General features: G+C 44.5%; 1 protein-coding gene and 1 pseudogene across 1 annotated transcript in view; one reads left to right on the forward strand and one right to left on the reverse strand.

The window, feature by feature from the left end:
• The window catches only part of SRGAP3 (SLIT-ROBO Rho GTPase activating protein 3), a 321,293-nt gene extending 314,904 nt beyond the window's left edge, over window positions 1-6,389 (reverse strand). Inside the window, exon 1 of the mRNA XM_050778617.1 lies at window positions 6,146-6,389. The gene's annotated coding sequence lies outside the window, so the exon portion shown is untranslated. The remainder of the gene's footprint in view (window positions 1-6,145) is intronic.
• LOC126949001 (phosphoglycerate mutase 1-like) overlaps window positions 1-13,516 on the forward strand; it is an 83,060-nt pseudogene that overhangs the window by 24,588 nt on the left and 44,956 nt on the right.

Genomic DNA, 13,516 nt, shown 5'->3' on the forward strand with positions numbered 1-13,516 from the left:
TCTGGCACTACTATTTACCTTTCTTCTTTAAATTGAATCACATTTTTATATAAAGTTTTCATAAAAAATAATTTACACCCCCTTAGCAAATGGAAAATCAGTTTCACTTGCCAAAAAAAAGAAGGTAACCGTAAAAATAAATGTAAGGGAGAATGAGCCAAATTATCACACTCAACTTAAATTCTATTGCAGCCAAAGCCCAGAAACTAAACGGAGTCTCTTCTGTTTGTCCAAAAGAGGAGACATGGCTGTTTCTCGTTAAAGCCCTACTAGGATCAAACTGAGTGTTTTCCCATGATGTTGTTAACAGAAGGCATGAGAGATTGGAAAAGGAAATTACTTTCTTGATAGCGATTCTGTTTTGTTTTTAGGCTGAACAGATACCTCTTGGAATCACCTACTGTTGCATTCCTATCTAAAACTTTGAGAAATAATGACATAGATCTTTGGTTCTCAAACTGTAGCGTGCATCAGAATCCCCTGGAGGGCCCGTTAGAACACAGATGGCTGGGCCTCATCCTTTGAGTTTCTGACTCAGTAGGCAAAGCCCAAGAGTTTGTATTTCTAACGAGTTCCCAGATGGGGCTGACGCTGTTGATTGAGACCACACGTTGAGAACCACTGCATAGATCAATCCTATACATCGTTCAAAACCCTGCTTGGGTGAGTCCTTCCTTTTCTGCCCTCCATGAAGCCTCCTCTGCCTTCTCTATCCACCTTACACTTCCAAAATAGTCACTTATTGTCTGCCTCATTGATTCCCATTCTTTTTGCTCAAAGCAAACATTTTATTATTCTCATTTCACAAATCCCATGCTTTGAAATGTTTTTTGTCTATCACATAAAAGACATTTATCAAGTAATAATTAATTCATTTTCTCATGTTTTATTAATCAAAGACAAGGGTAACTGCCAATCAGAGCTTCCAGTCAGCATGGGGTTACTGGTGTTTCTAGCCCCGAGCAAAGAAACCTGATGTTTTCTTTTAATTAGCCTGTGCATCTAATATCTAGTAAATATGAGCTCTTTGGATTAGTCTTTTTGAAGTACTGAAAATAGCTCATAAGCACCCCTTCCTTCTCCCCCCATTACTGCTCTCTAAGACCCTTGGGAGCCTGGGAGCTCAGGTTGGGACCACCTGGTATATATCATTCATCTGGTCATTAATCACTGATTGTCTTCTGTCATTTCTTCTATTGTTGCCCCTTAAGAGCACAATAGGGCTGCATCTGACTCTTCTTTGTAAACTGTACAGTACCTTGCTCAGGGCTTTAGAATTAGCAGTTGCAAAAAAAAAGAAAGAAAGAAAAAAGAAAATGAAAAAAAAAACCACCCACTGCTGATTTCAAATATATGTTTGACTATATCACAATTGCATCCAGGGGAGAGCAACACAATAAAAGAATATTTGCAGTAAAACAGACCTGTATTATAAATAGGAGAGTTAAATTCCAAAGTTACCCTTTGTGGAAGGAAAATGAGTCAACAAAACAATGGCCTTTCCAGGGTTGGTAAAGAGACCTGAAAATAACCACTTGCCTGGGTAACTTCACCAGGAGATGGTTCCATTTGATTGCTCTGCCTGGTGCCTCCTGGAAGGCTGGTAAAGGGGAAATGTTTGAAATGAGTATGACTTAATCACAAATGGACAAACTGAGGATGGGACTGATGGTAAGATCTTAATGACTCAGAAATATCTGTCTGCCTTGAGAGTATGTGACTCGTTCTTTTTCCAAAACTCTGCTTAAAACTCCTGTCCTGATCTAATTAAACTAAAGACCTTCTGCACAGCAAAAGAAACTATCAACAGAGAAAACAGACTTACAGAATGGAAGGAAATTTTTGCAAACAATGCATCTGATGAAGGTTTAATATCCAGCATCTATAAGGAACTTAGCAAATTTAAAAGAAAAAACAAACAACCCCATTAAAAGGTGGGCAAAGGACATGAACAGACACTTCTCAAAAGAAGACATACATGTGGCCAACAAAAATATGAAAAAAAGCTCAACAGCATTGATCATTAGAGAAGTGCAAATCAAAATACATTCATTGAAGCATTATTCCAATAGCAAAGGTATGGAATCAACCTAAATGCCATCAATGATAGACTGGGTAAAAAAAAAATATGGTACACACCCCGGAATACTATGCAGCCATAAAAACGAATGAGATCCATACACACCATGGAGTACTATGCAGCCAAAAAAAAAAAAGAATGAGATCATGTCCTTTGCAGGGACATGAATGGAGTTGGAGGCCATTATCCTTAGCAAACTAGTGCAGGAACAGAAAACCAAATACTGCATGTTCTCACTTATAAGTGGGAGCTAAATGATGAGAACACATGGTCACATAGAGGGAAACAACACATACTAGGGCCTTTCAGAGGGTGGAGGGTGGGAGGAGGGAGAGGATCAGGAAAAATAACTAATGGGTACTAGGCTTAATACTTGAGTGATGAAATAACCATAAAACAAACTCCCATGACACACATTCACCTATGTAGCAAACTGCACATGTATCCCTAAACTTAAAATAAAAGCTCCTGTCCTCTTGCAAGCCATCCTTGGTGGGAATGACCACCACCCACACTTGCTTGATTCCGATCACATTTTATTCTAAATTCCCTTAGCAATATGAACTCACTGCATGTTGAATTGAAATTGCTATTGAAACTTTCGTGTGTGTGTGTGTGTGTGTGTGTGTGTGTGTGTGTGTGTGTTTGGGAAGGCATCCTTCTCCTCTCCAAAGACACAGCTCCCCCAACCTGTGACATAGACTTGACTATTACACAGTAATTTCTTTATTTGATGACCTGCTTATGCCAGGCATCTTCTTCCAAATGCCAAATGCCAATAAAAGTAAGCTATTATCTATCATTAATCTGTTAGTGTTCCTTCCTGCCCTTCGTTGATGAATGGGATGCTCCAATATTATTGCTAGCATTGCTTTGAATCATTCCACGAAGGAAATTCCTAGGAAATCTTTTGGCTACTGTTGACTCTGGAAAAGATGCAAAAAGTGAGGTTTGGGGTTGTTGTTTTACTTGTTCCAAAGGCTTATTAGATTTAGCTAATTATACAGCTTATCAAAGTAAAAGATCTTATGGGTGCCATCTGATGGCCTTCCCCATCACTCATGCCTGATTGAATAACAGGGTTAAAATTCAAGGAGCTCTTCCTCTAATGAAGTTTCTGCTCTGGTCTGTTGCTATGGCAACTTAGGGCTGTAGTACAAGATGACAGCAAATATATTCAATATTGCTGCAAATCTATGCTCTCTATTCTCTTCATTCTTTAGTGACCTCAGAACCAAAACTGTTTTACAGCATGGAAGTTCTGAAGGAGTGTTGTGCCTGCTGTTTTTCTTTCTTTCCTCAACATGAAAACCTACCATATCTCTACTCTCTAGCATAGTGCCATCCAGGTAGCAGGCATTTGAAATACATTTTAGGGGAACTCGTTGTGATTGGTGGATTAACCACACACATTTATTTCTTCATCCTGAGACTCCACTAAAATGACAGCAAAGGTATAAAAAAGACACACAGACAAGGAAAATGGAAAGTAATATCACAATGGGCAAGAGATTTCCATTTTTTAGCTCTTTTTTCTATCACGGTAAAATATACATAACATAAATTTTACCATTTTAACCATTTTTAAGTGTACAGTTCAATGACATTAAGTATATTCATATCATTGTGCAACCATCACCACCATCCATCTCCAGAATTTTTTCATCATCCCAAACTGAAACTCTGTACCCATTAAACGTGAACTCCCCATTCTCCTCTTCCCCAGCCTCTGGTAACCTCTATTCCACTTTCTCTCTCTATGTATTTGACTAATCTAGATACTTCATGTAAGAGGAATCATGTACATATATCCTTTTGTACCTAGCTTATTTCAATTAACATCGTTTCTTCAGGGTTCATCCATCTTGCTGTGTGTATCAGAATTCCTTCCTTTTGAGGCTGAATCATATTCATTTTATACTTAGAGCACATTTTCTTTATCCCTTCATCCAATGATGGATGTCTGGGGTTCTTTCCACTTTTTGGCTATTGCAAAGAATGCTGCTATGAACATTAGTATATAAATATTTGTTCAAGTTCATACTTTCAGTTATTTTGTGTATACACCCAGAAGTAAAATTACTGGATCATATGGTAATTTTATATTTAATTTTTTGAGGAACCATCATACTGTTTTCCATAATGGCTGTACCATTTTACATCCCCACCAGCAATGCACAAGGGTCCAGTTTCTCCATATACATGCCAATGCTTATTGTTTTCTGGTTTTGATAATAGTCATCCTAACGGATGTTGGTGGAATCTCACTGTGTCTTCAGTTTGCATTTCCCTAGTGATTAGTAATGTTGAGCATCTTTTCATGTACTTATTGGCCATTTATCCCATTCATTTCTAGAAGATGGAAAACAGATGGAGGAATGGTAGCCATCTTGGCAGAGTAAGGGAGGCCTAATGAGTCTTCTCTGACTTAGATTCTTTTTGTAGAAATGGTACATAACCATTCTTCACCGGGTTCCCAGGGGCAGTATGGAACATAATAGTTAAGAGTACAGGTTCGGGATTCAGATTGCCTGAGTGCTCAGCTTGGCTCTGCCACTTCTTATTAGCAGAGTGAATTTAGGCAGGTTAACGCACCACCCTGCCTCAGTTTCCCCATATGTAAAATAGGAAACATAATAGTATCTACCAAATAGAGTTATTGTGAGAATAACATGTGTAAAGCACTTAACATTGTGCCTAGCACACAGCACACATCCCTGAAGTGATTATTATCATCCCCTATTATGGTTCCATCAGGATATGCCACCTCTGCCACCTTTAGTTTTGTTTTCGTTTCTGTTTTTTGAGACAAAGTCTTGCTCTGTCACCCAGGCTAGAGTACAGTGGTGCAATCACAGCTTACTGCAGCCTCAACCTCCCAGGCTGAAGTGATCCTCCTACCTCAGCCTCCCAAGTAGCTGGGACTACAGGTGTGCACCACCGCACCCAGCTAATTTCTTTATTTTTTGTAGAAACAGAGTCTCACTATGTTTCCCGGGCTGGTCTTGAACTCCTGGGCTCAAGCAAATCCCTGCTGCTTTTCAATGTCCTTCCAAAAAGATCCAAATGATCTTCCAAAAAGATCATTATGATTGAGTTACAGGTTAACAGACACAGAACACATAACTGGAATCCAATCTCTGTTCCTCAGGTTAGAAATAGCTACGTCCTAAATACAAAGCTATGCAGGCCCAGTGTCCCCCACCTTGCTATTTTCCTGCTTGGGGCAAAAACTAAAGACACTTGTGGGTAAGAATAATATACACGGTAGTGAATAGCAGGAGCTTGAAGTCAAGCAAATTTGGGTTAAAGTCTGGCTTCCCACCTATTATCTCCATGAGCATAAACTAATTACATAATATTATAGGCTGAATCGTGTGTCTCCGAAATGAACATGTTGAAATCCTAACTCCTAGTACCTCAGACTGTGACTAAATTTGGAGATAGGGTCTTTAACAAGATAATTAAGGTAAAATAAGGTCATTAAGGTGGACCCTAATCCAACATGACTTGTGTCCTTAAAAAAAAGAGAAAATTAGGGCCGGGCACGGTGGCTCACGCCTATAATCCCGGCACTTTGGGAGCCCAAGGCAGGCGGATTGCTTGAGCTTAGGGGTTTGAGACCAGCCTGGCCAACATGGTGAAACCCCGTGTCTACTAAAAATACAAAAACTAGCTGGGCATTGTGGCATGTGCCTGTAGTCCCAGCTACTCAGGAGGCTGAGGGACAAGAATTGCTAGAACCCAGGAGGCAGAGGTTGCAGTGAGCCAAGATGGCGCCACTGCACTCTAGCCTGGGCAACAGAGTGAGACTCTGTCTCACAAAAAAAAAAAAAAAAAAAAAAGAGAGAGAGAGAGAGAAAAAAAAAAAATTAGGACATAGATGTGCATAGAAGGAAGACTATGTGAAGACCAAGGAATAAGAAGGCCACCTACAAGCCAAGGAGAGAGGCCTCAGAAGACACCAACCCAACCCTGCTGACACCTTGATCTTGGACTTTTAGCATCCAGAATTGTGAGAAAATTAATATCTGTTGCTTATACCACCTAGTCAGTAGTACTTACAGTTATGGCAGCCTTAGCACACTTATACACTTGACCTCAGTTTTCTGAAAGATAAAATAGGAACATATACATCTCATGAGATAATTGTATTAAATTGTGGAGAAATGGACTTACCATAGTGCTTGGCACATAGTATGTGCCCAAGAAATATAGGTTAGTAGGATTATTGTTTTATTATTATTACTATTAAAACATAATTGCTTTGGTCTTTCCACAGTAATAGAAGGAAAAAGACAAGCTAGCTGACTAATTCAACTAGAATTATCCATGACTTCATAATTCATCATCATGTCTTCAGTCTTGCTCTCTTCAAAACATCCTACATAATGCTGCCAGAACATTCTTCCCTATAAAAATCTGGCTGTGACAGCTAGTATCCAAAGACGGCTAAACAATTCTACCCCTCCTATATGCACATGCCCCTCCTTCCACCAGAAATGGATCCTACGTCCCCTCCCGATAAATCTGGGCTATGCTTGTGACCATTTGACCAATACAATGCAGAGGAAATGATGTCCTGGGACGTTCAGGTTCAGGCATTAAGAAGGCCTGGCAGCTTGAGCTGCCAAGAACAGGCTAGTCTGCTGGAGAGAGTGGTCACAGGGAAAGACCTAGAAGGATTTAGAGAGAGAGAGAAATAGGAGCCACATGAAAAAACATTAAGGCCAGGTAGGATGGCTCATGCCTGTAATCTCAGCATTTTGGGATGCCGAGGCAGGCGGATCAGTTGAGGCCAGGAGTTCGAGACCAGCCTGGCCAACATGGTGAAACCCATCTCTGCTAAAAATAGAAAAATTAGCTGGGCTTGGTGGCGGGCACCTGTCATCCCGGCTACTCGGGAGGCTGAAGTGGGAGAATTGCTTGAACCAGGGAGGCGGAGGTTGCAGTGAGCTGAGATCACGCCACTGCACTCCAGCCTGGGGGACAGAGCGAGACTCCATCTCAAAAAAAAAAAAAAAAAAAAAAAAAAAATAGATGACCAGGCACGGTGGCTCACACCTATAATCCCAGCACTTTGGGAGGCCGAGCTGGACAGATCACGAGATCAGGAGATTGAGATCATCCTGGCCAACATGGTGAAACACCGTCTGTGAAATACAAAAAATTAGCTGGGCATGCTGGTGCACGCCTGTAGTCCCAGCTACTCGGGAGTCTGGGGCAGGAGAATTGCTTGAACCCAAGAGGCGGAGACTGCAGTGAGCCAAGATCATGCACTGCACTCCAGTCTGGTGACAGAACGAGACTCCGTCTCAGAAAAAAAAAGAAAAGAAAAGAAAAGAAACTTCGAGATAATAGACATCCAGCCCCAACTTGCATCCCCAGCCACCAAGTTACAGCCACTGCAAAAGCCAGACTAGTGGAAGAACAACCCAGCTGAGCCCCAGCCAACCCACAGAATCATGAGCTGGTGGGTAGGCAAGTACGTTTTTGGTGGTTTATTATACAACTAAAAATAACTGAAACACTCATCATGTTGCTGCTCTACTTAAAATCCTTGGCTCGACCAGATGAGGTGGCTCATGCCTGTAATCCCAACACTTTGGGAGGCTGAGGCAGGTGGATCCTCTGAGCTTAGGAGTTCGAGACCAGCCTGGTCAAAATGGTGAAACCCCATCTCTACTAAAAATACAAAAATTAGCCAGGCATGATGGCACACACCTGTAATCCCTGCTACTCAGGAGGCTGAGGCAGGAGATTGAACCCAGGAGGCAGAGGTTGCAGTGAGCCGACATCATGCCACTGCACTGTAGCCTGGGCGACAGAGTGAGACTCTGTCTCAAAAACAAACAAACATCCTTGGCTCTCCATAGCCGAATTTCTTAGGGTTCACAAGGAACTTACACAAGCTGTGTGACTTTGGCATGTTACTTCATCTCTCTGTGCAACATTTTTCCCATATGTAAACTGTGGTAATAATAGCACCTTCCTCAAAGGACTGCCGTGAAAATTAAGAGATAATGTATTAGAGATACTTGGAACAATGTCTGGCATATGCTAAGTGCTCTATATGTGTTAGCCATCACTACTGCCACCATCATCATCATACCCACCATCATTACTAACATCATCATCACCACCACCATCACCATCACCATCATCATCACCACCACCACCACCACCACCATCACCACCACCACCACCATCACCACCACCACCATCATCACCTCCACCATCGTCATCACCTCCACCATCATCATCACCACCACCACCTCCACCATCATCACCACCACCACCACCACCACCTCCACCACCACCACCATCATCACCACCATCACCATCACCACCACCACCATCACCACCACTACCATCATCATCATTACCAACATCATCATCACTGCCACCATCACCATCACCATCATCACCACCACCACCGCCATCATCACCACCACCATCATCACCACCACCATCATCACCACCACCATCGTCATCACCTCCACCATCATCATCACCACCATCACCACTCCACCATCATCTCCACTGCCACCATCATCATCATTGTCATCACCACCACTACCCCACCATCATTACCATCATCACCATCACCACCACCACCATCATCACCACCACTACCATCATCATCATTACCAACATCACCACCACCAACATCACCACCACGACCACCATCATCATCACCTCCACCATCATCACCACCACCACCATCACCACCACCACCATCACCACCACTACCATCATCATTACCAACATCATCAGCACCACCACCATCACCATCATTACCAACATCATCACTACCACCACCACCACCTCCATCATCACCACCACCTCCACCACCACCACCACCATCATCACCACTATCACCATCACCACCACCACCATCACCACCACTACCATCATCATTACCAACATCATCAGCACCACCACCATCACCATCATTACCAACATCATCACTACCACCACCACCACCATCATCACCACCACCATCATCACCACCACCATCGTCACCACCACCATCATCATCACCTTCACCATCATCATCACCACCATCACCACCTCCACCATCATCTCCACTGCCACCATCATCATCATTGTCATCACCACCACTACCCCCACCATCATCACCATCATCACCATCACCACCACCACCACTACCCCCACCATCATCACCATCATCACCATCACCACCACCACCATCATCACCACCAGTACCATCTTCATCATTACCAACATCATCACCACCACCACCATCACCACCAGCACCACAACCATCACCACCACCACCATCACCACCACCACCACCACCATCACCACCACTACCATCAACATCATTACCAACATCATCACCACCACCATCACCATCACCATCATTACCAACATCACACCACCACCACCACCACCATCACCACCACCACAACCATCACCACCACCACCATCACCACCACCACAACCATCACCACCACCACCATCACCACCACTACCATCATCATCATTACCAACATCATCACCACCACCATCATCACCACCACCACCACCATCACCACCACCACCACCACCACCATCACCACCACTACCAACATCACCATCACCACCACCATCACCATCTCCACCATCATCACCACCACCACCATCATCAGCATCACTACCATCATCATTACCAACATCATCACCACCACCATCATTACCACCACCACCACCATCACCACCACCATCATCATCACCAACATCATCACCACCACCATCATCACCATCACCACCACCACCATCATCACCACCACCATCGTCATCACCTCTACCATCATCACCACCACCACCACCACCATCGTCACCACCATCGTCATCACCTCCACCATCATCATCACCACCACCACCACCACCTCCACTATCACTACCACCGCCACCATCATCATCAGTGTCATCACCACCACTCTTCCCCCACCATCATCATCATCATCACCACCACCACCACCACTATCATCACCTTGTGCTGTCTGACTCTCCAGCCCCTTCCTTAACCTCTCCTCATGTGCACTCTGGAGTACAGTCATACTAAAATATTTTTCCCCAAAACTTCACACTTCACAACTCTTTACCTTTGTACATTCCATTTCTTTTGCCTGGAATGTCCTTTACCCACCTTGCCTGCCTGAGAAATTGCCATCTGTCCTTCTGTGAAGCTTTCTCATATCTTCCCAGACAGTGAGGCATCTGCCCCTGTGCTCCTTTGGGCACCTCACCCTTGTCTCTGTGGAGAGGCTTCCCATCTTTGCCACCTGTGTGGGCTTTGTCTCCTCAGCTAGACTCTGAATTGTTTAAGAACAGAGCCAGGGCTTGATTCATGAGCCAGCAAAGCATGGCACATACCAAACTCTTAAGATGTGTTCCAGGAAAGGAAGGAGGAAGGAGTCTGCTTTTGGAGGAGTGGTTCTCAACAGAAGGCAGAGAGGGGAGAAATTTTGTCCCCCAGGAGATGTTTGATGATGTTTGAAGACATTTTTGGTTGTCATGCAACAGAGTGGGAGAGGGAAGTGTTACTGGAAACTAGTGGGTGGTGGGTAGTGGACAAATGCTGTGCTCAGCATCAGACAATGCACAGGACCGCTGCCATGACAAGGAATGATCCAACCCTAAATGTCTGTGCTGTGCTGAGGTTGAGAAGTCTTGTGTTAGAGGATTATCACGTGCTGGGGAGGGGAAGAAAGAGACACCTGACTAAATGCACAAGCTTAGCAGCCTGGCTGCCCACTCCCACCCCTCCCAGCTCAGCATCTCTGGGAGCAGAGGGTACCGGGAAGGCATGGAAGGTAAATAAGGGCTTAAATCTGATCACCTTCCTTCCTCTCAATGTGATCCTCATCAAGACCCTTTCCTTGGTGAAGTTTCATTTTTTTTACTTCCTACAGCCTCTTCCAGCCCTCACTTTCTGGGATTCTGCATTTGTATGTTGGTTCCTGTTGTTTCACTCATGGCCAAAAGATGTCAATGCTGCACAGACACTTTCACATGCCAAGAGAGGACAAATCCCAGATAGGCTGGCCTGAGTCACTGAGGCTTTGCATTACATCCGGGATGGCCCAGAAATTAAGTGAACGCACGTGCCTGAGAGGCAGGACCCCTGCCTGCCCAGATAGGTGGCCTTGAGGTTCAAAAGAAACAGGAGGAAGGGAAGGTGGCCCTTAAAGGCTCCATGGCTAACTTAGCTTTAATCTGTAGAGGCCTCTGTGTCAGTCAAAGCACCTTGCAGGGGAGCAGGGAGACATCTGTAAAATTAGCTCTTTGGTGCCACGTAAGAGCAGAAAGAAATCTCACTCTACAGACCATGACTTCTGTGAGGGGTGAGTCCTGTAGAATTACAGTGAGCACAGTTGATGCCTGTGGCTCCTGCAGGAGCCCGTGTTTGTTGGGGGGCTGGGTTTGTTGTTTTTAACTGGCTTCAAAAGGAGGTAGAATATTGAGTAGTAGTAAAAAGCCTCATCTTTGGCAACAGACAGGAACGAGTGTGGGACCCACTTCTGTCATTAACTGCGTGACCTGGGATAAATGACTTAACCTTGTGTAAGCCTCAACCATGAGAGAGGAACAATAATAGTACCTATTTCACAGGGTTGATCTACGGATTAATTGAGATCATGAAATCACAGGTTTCACATACTGCCTGGCATAACTGCAAATAAACGGCAGCTGTTACTCTGAAAGGATATTGGGCGGTGAGTGAATAGGCAAGGAGTATGGTGAATCATCCCGAAATTCTCACCTAAACTCCTCTATCCAGGTAGGGTGCTGATGAGTCATCTTGCTGAGAGCTAAGATTTTTATTGCGCTTATCATGTGCTTACAACCGTTCTCAGTGCCTTATGTATGTTCGCTGAGTCCCCATGGTGACCCAATGAGATAAGCATTACTATTCCCATTTTATAGACAGGAAACTTAGTGAGCCTAAAGGCTCACTAAGTGCCCAGGACACACTGCTGGGTAAGGGGAGGCCAAGGGTTTCGGCAAAGGCAGTTTGACTCCAGGGGCCCTGGCCTTAGCAGTGCACACACTGCTTCTGAATGCTTAGCTAGAGAAGAATGAGAAACGGGAGGGTGCGTCCCTGGGTCTCCCCCTCACCCCTCCCCAGCCTGCCTAAACCCTTTCCCTGCTCCCAAACACTCGCTCTACTCCTAGATAGTGGAACTTTGCAACAGCCCGGCAGAGAAGCACTTCGCTCTGCCCAGCTGCGACCAGGCATGAGATAGTGTCTGCAAGGAAGGGGCTCAGGTGGGCGTGGGGAGCTAGGTCAGGTTGCCGCAGGGAGGTAACAGGCAAATGGGATTCGTCATTGGATAAACTGGGACTCCGCCCCAGCACCACCTGGTGCTTGTGGGTGGCTCTGAGCCCAGGGACATACTCTCGCAGAGCTTTATTTCTCTCCCTTTAAAATGAGAGCTTAGACACGCTCAAAAAACCTGCTGGCTGTAGAACGCCAGGTTCTTCTAGTGAGGAAGGGCTAGCGTCTGCCGCGGGGTGGGTCTTGGCCAGATCCTATCCCGGGGGAAGAGCGCCACCTGGCGAACCGCTCCGAGAATGTCTCAGAACAGCTACTAGGAACAGTCTTCCGGGTCCCAGCGGGAGGCTCTGCACATATTTAACTTGCAATCCGACCAAGGGGCTTCAGTTATCTGAACCTCATAATTCGGTTGGGTAAAATGACACCGAAGAATGGCAACGAAGATAATACTTAAAGTACCTAATATCCCCCACCACCACCTTCTGTCACCACTTTACTTTGAAATAGTAAAGGGTTATAAACCAATGTAGATGATAAATTCTAGAAGTTACACAGCATTTGTTCTGGGCACTCTGATAAACTGTAACGCTGCTTCGATTTTTTCTTACCTATATTTTTTCCTTCACATTTGTTTGTTTGTTTTTAACTGTGGCAAGAACACTTGCCCAGTGCGGTGGCTCATGTCTGTAATCCCAGCACTTTGGGAGGCCTAGGCGGGCAGATTACTTGAGGCCAGGAGTTCAGCACCAGCCTGGCCAACATGGTAAAACCGCATCTCTACTAAAAATACAAAAATCAGCTGGGCGTGGTGGCGCATGCCTGTAGTCCCAGCTACTGAGGAGGCTGAAGTAGGAGAATTGCTTGAACCTGGGAGGTGGAGGTTGTAGCAAGCTGAGATCACACCACTGCACTTCCAGCCTGGGCGACAGAGCGAGACTCCGTTTCAAAAAAAAAAAAGAAAAGAAAAAAAAAGAACACTTAACATAAGACCTACCCTCTTAATGGGTTTTCCAGTACACAATACAGCAGTATTAACTATATACTATAACTATATAGAGATCTCTAGAACTTAATCATCTTGCATAGCTGAAATTTTACCCTTGTTGATTTAGCTAACACTTTTTGAGTGTTTATGATGTGATAAGCCT

The sequence above is a fragment of the Macaca thibetana genome, chromosome 2 (genome assembly GCF_024542745.1).
Source record: "Macaca thibetana thibetana isolate TM-01 chromosome 2, ASM2454274v1, whole genome shotgun sequence".
Taxonomy (NCBI): domain Eukaryota; kingdom Metazoa; phylum Chordata; class Mammalia; order Primates; family Cercopithecidae; genus Macaca; species Macaca thibetana.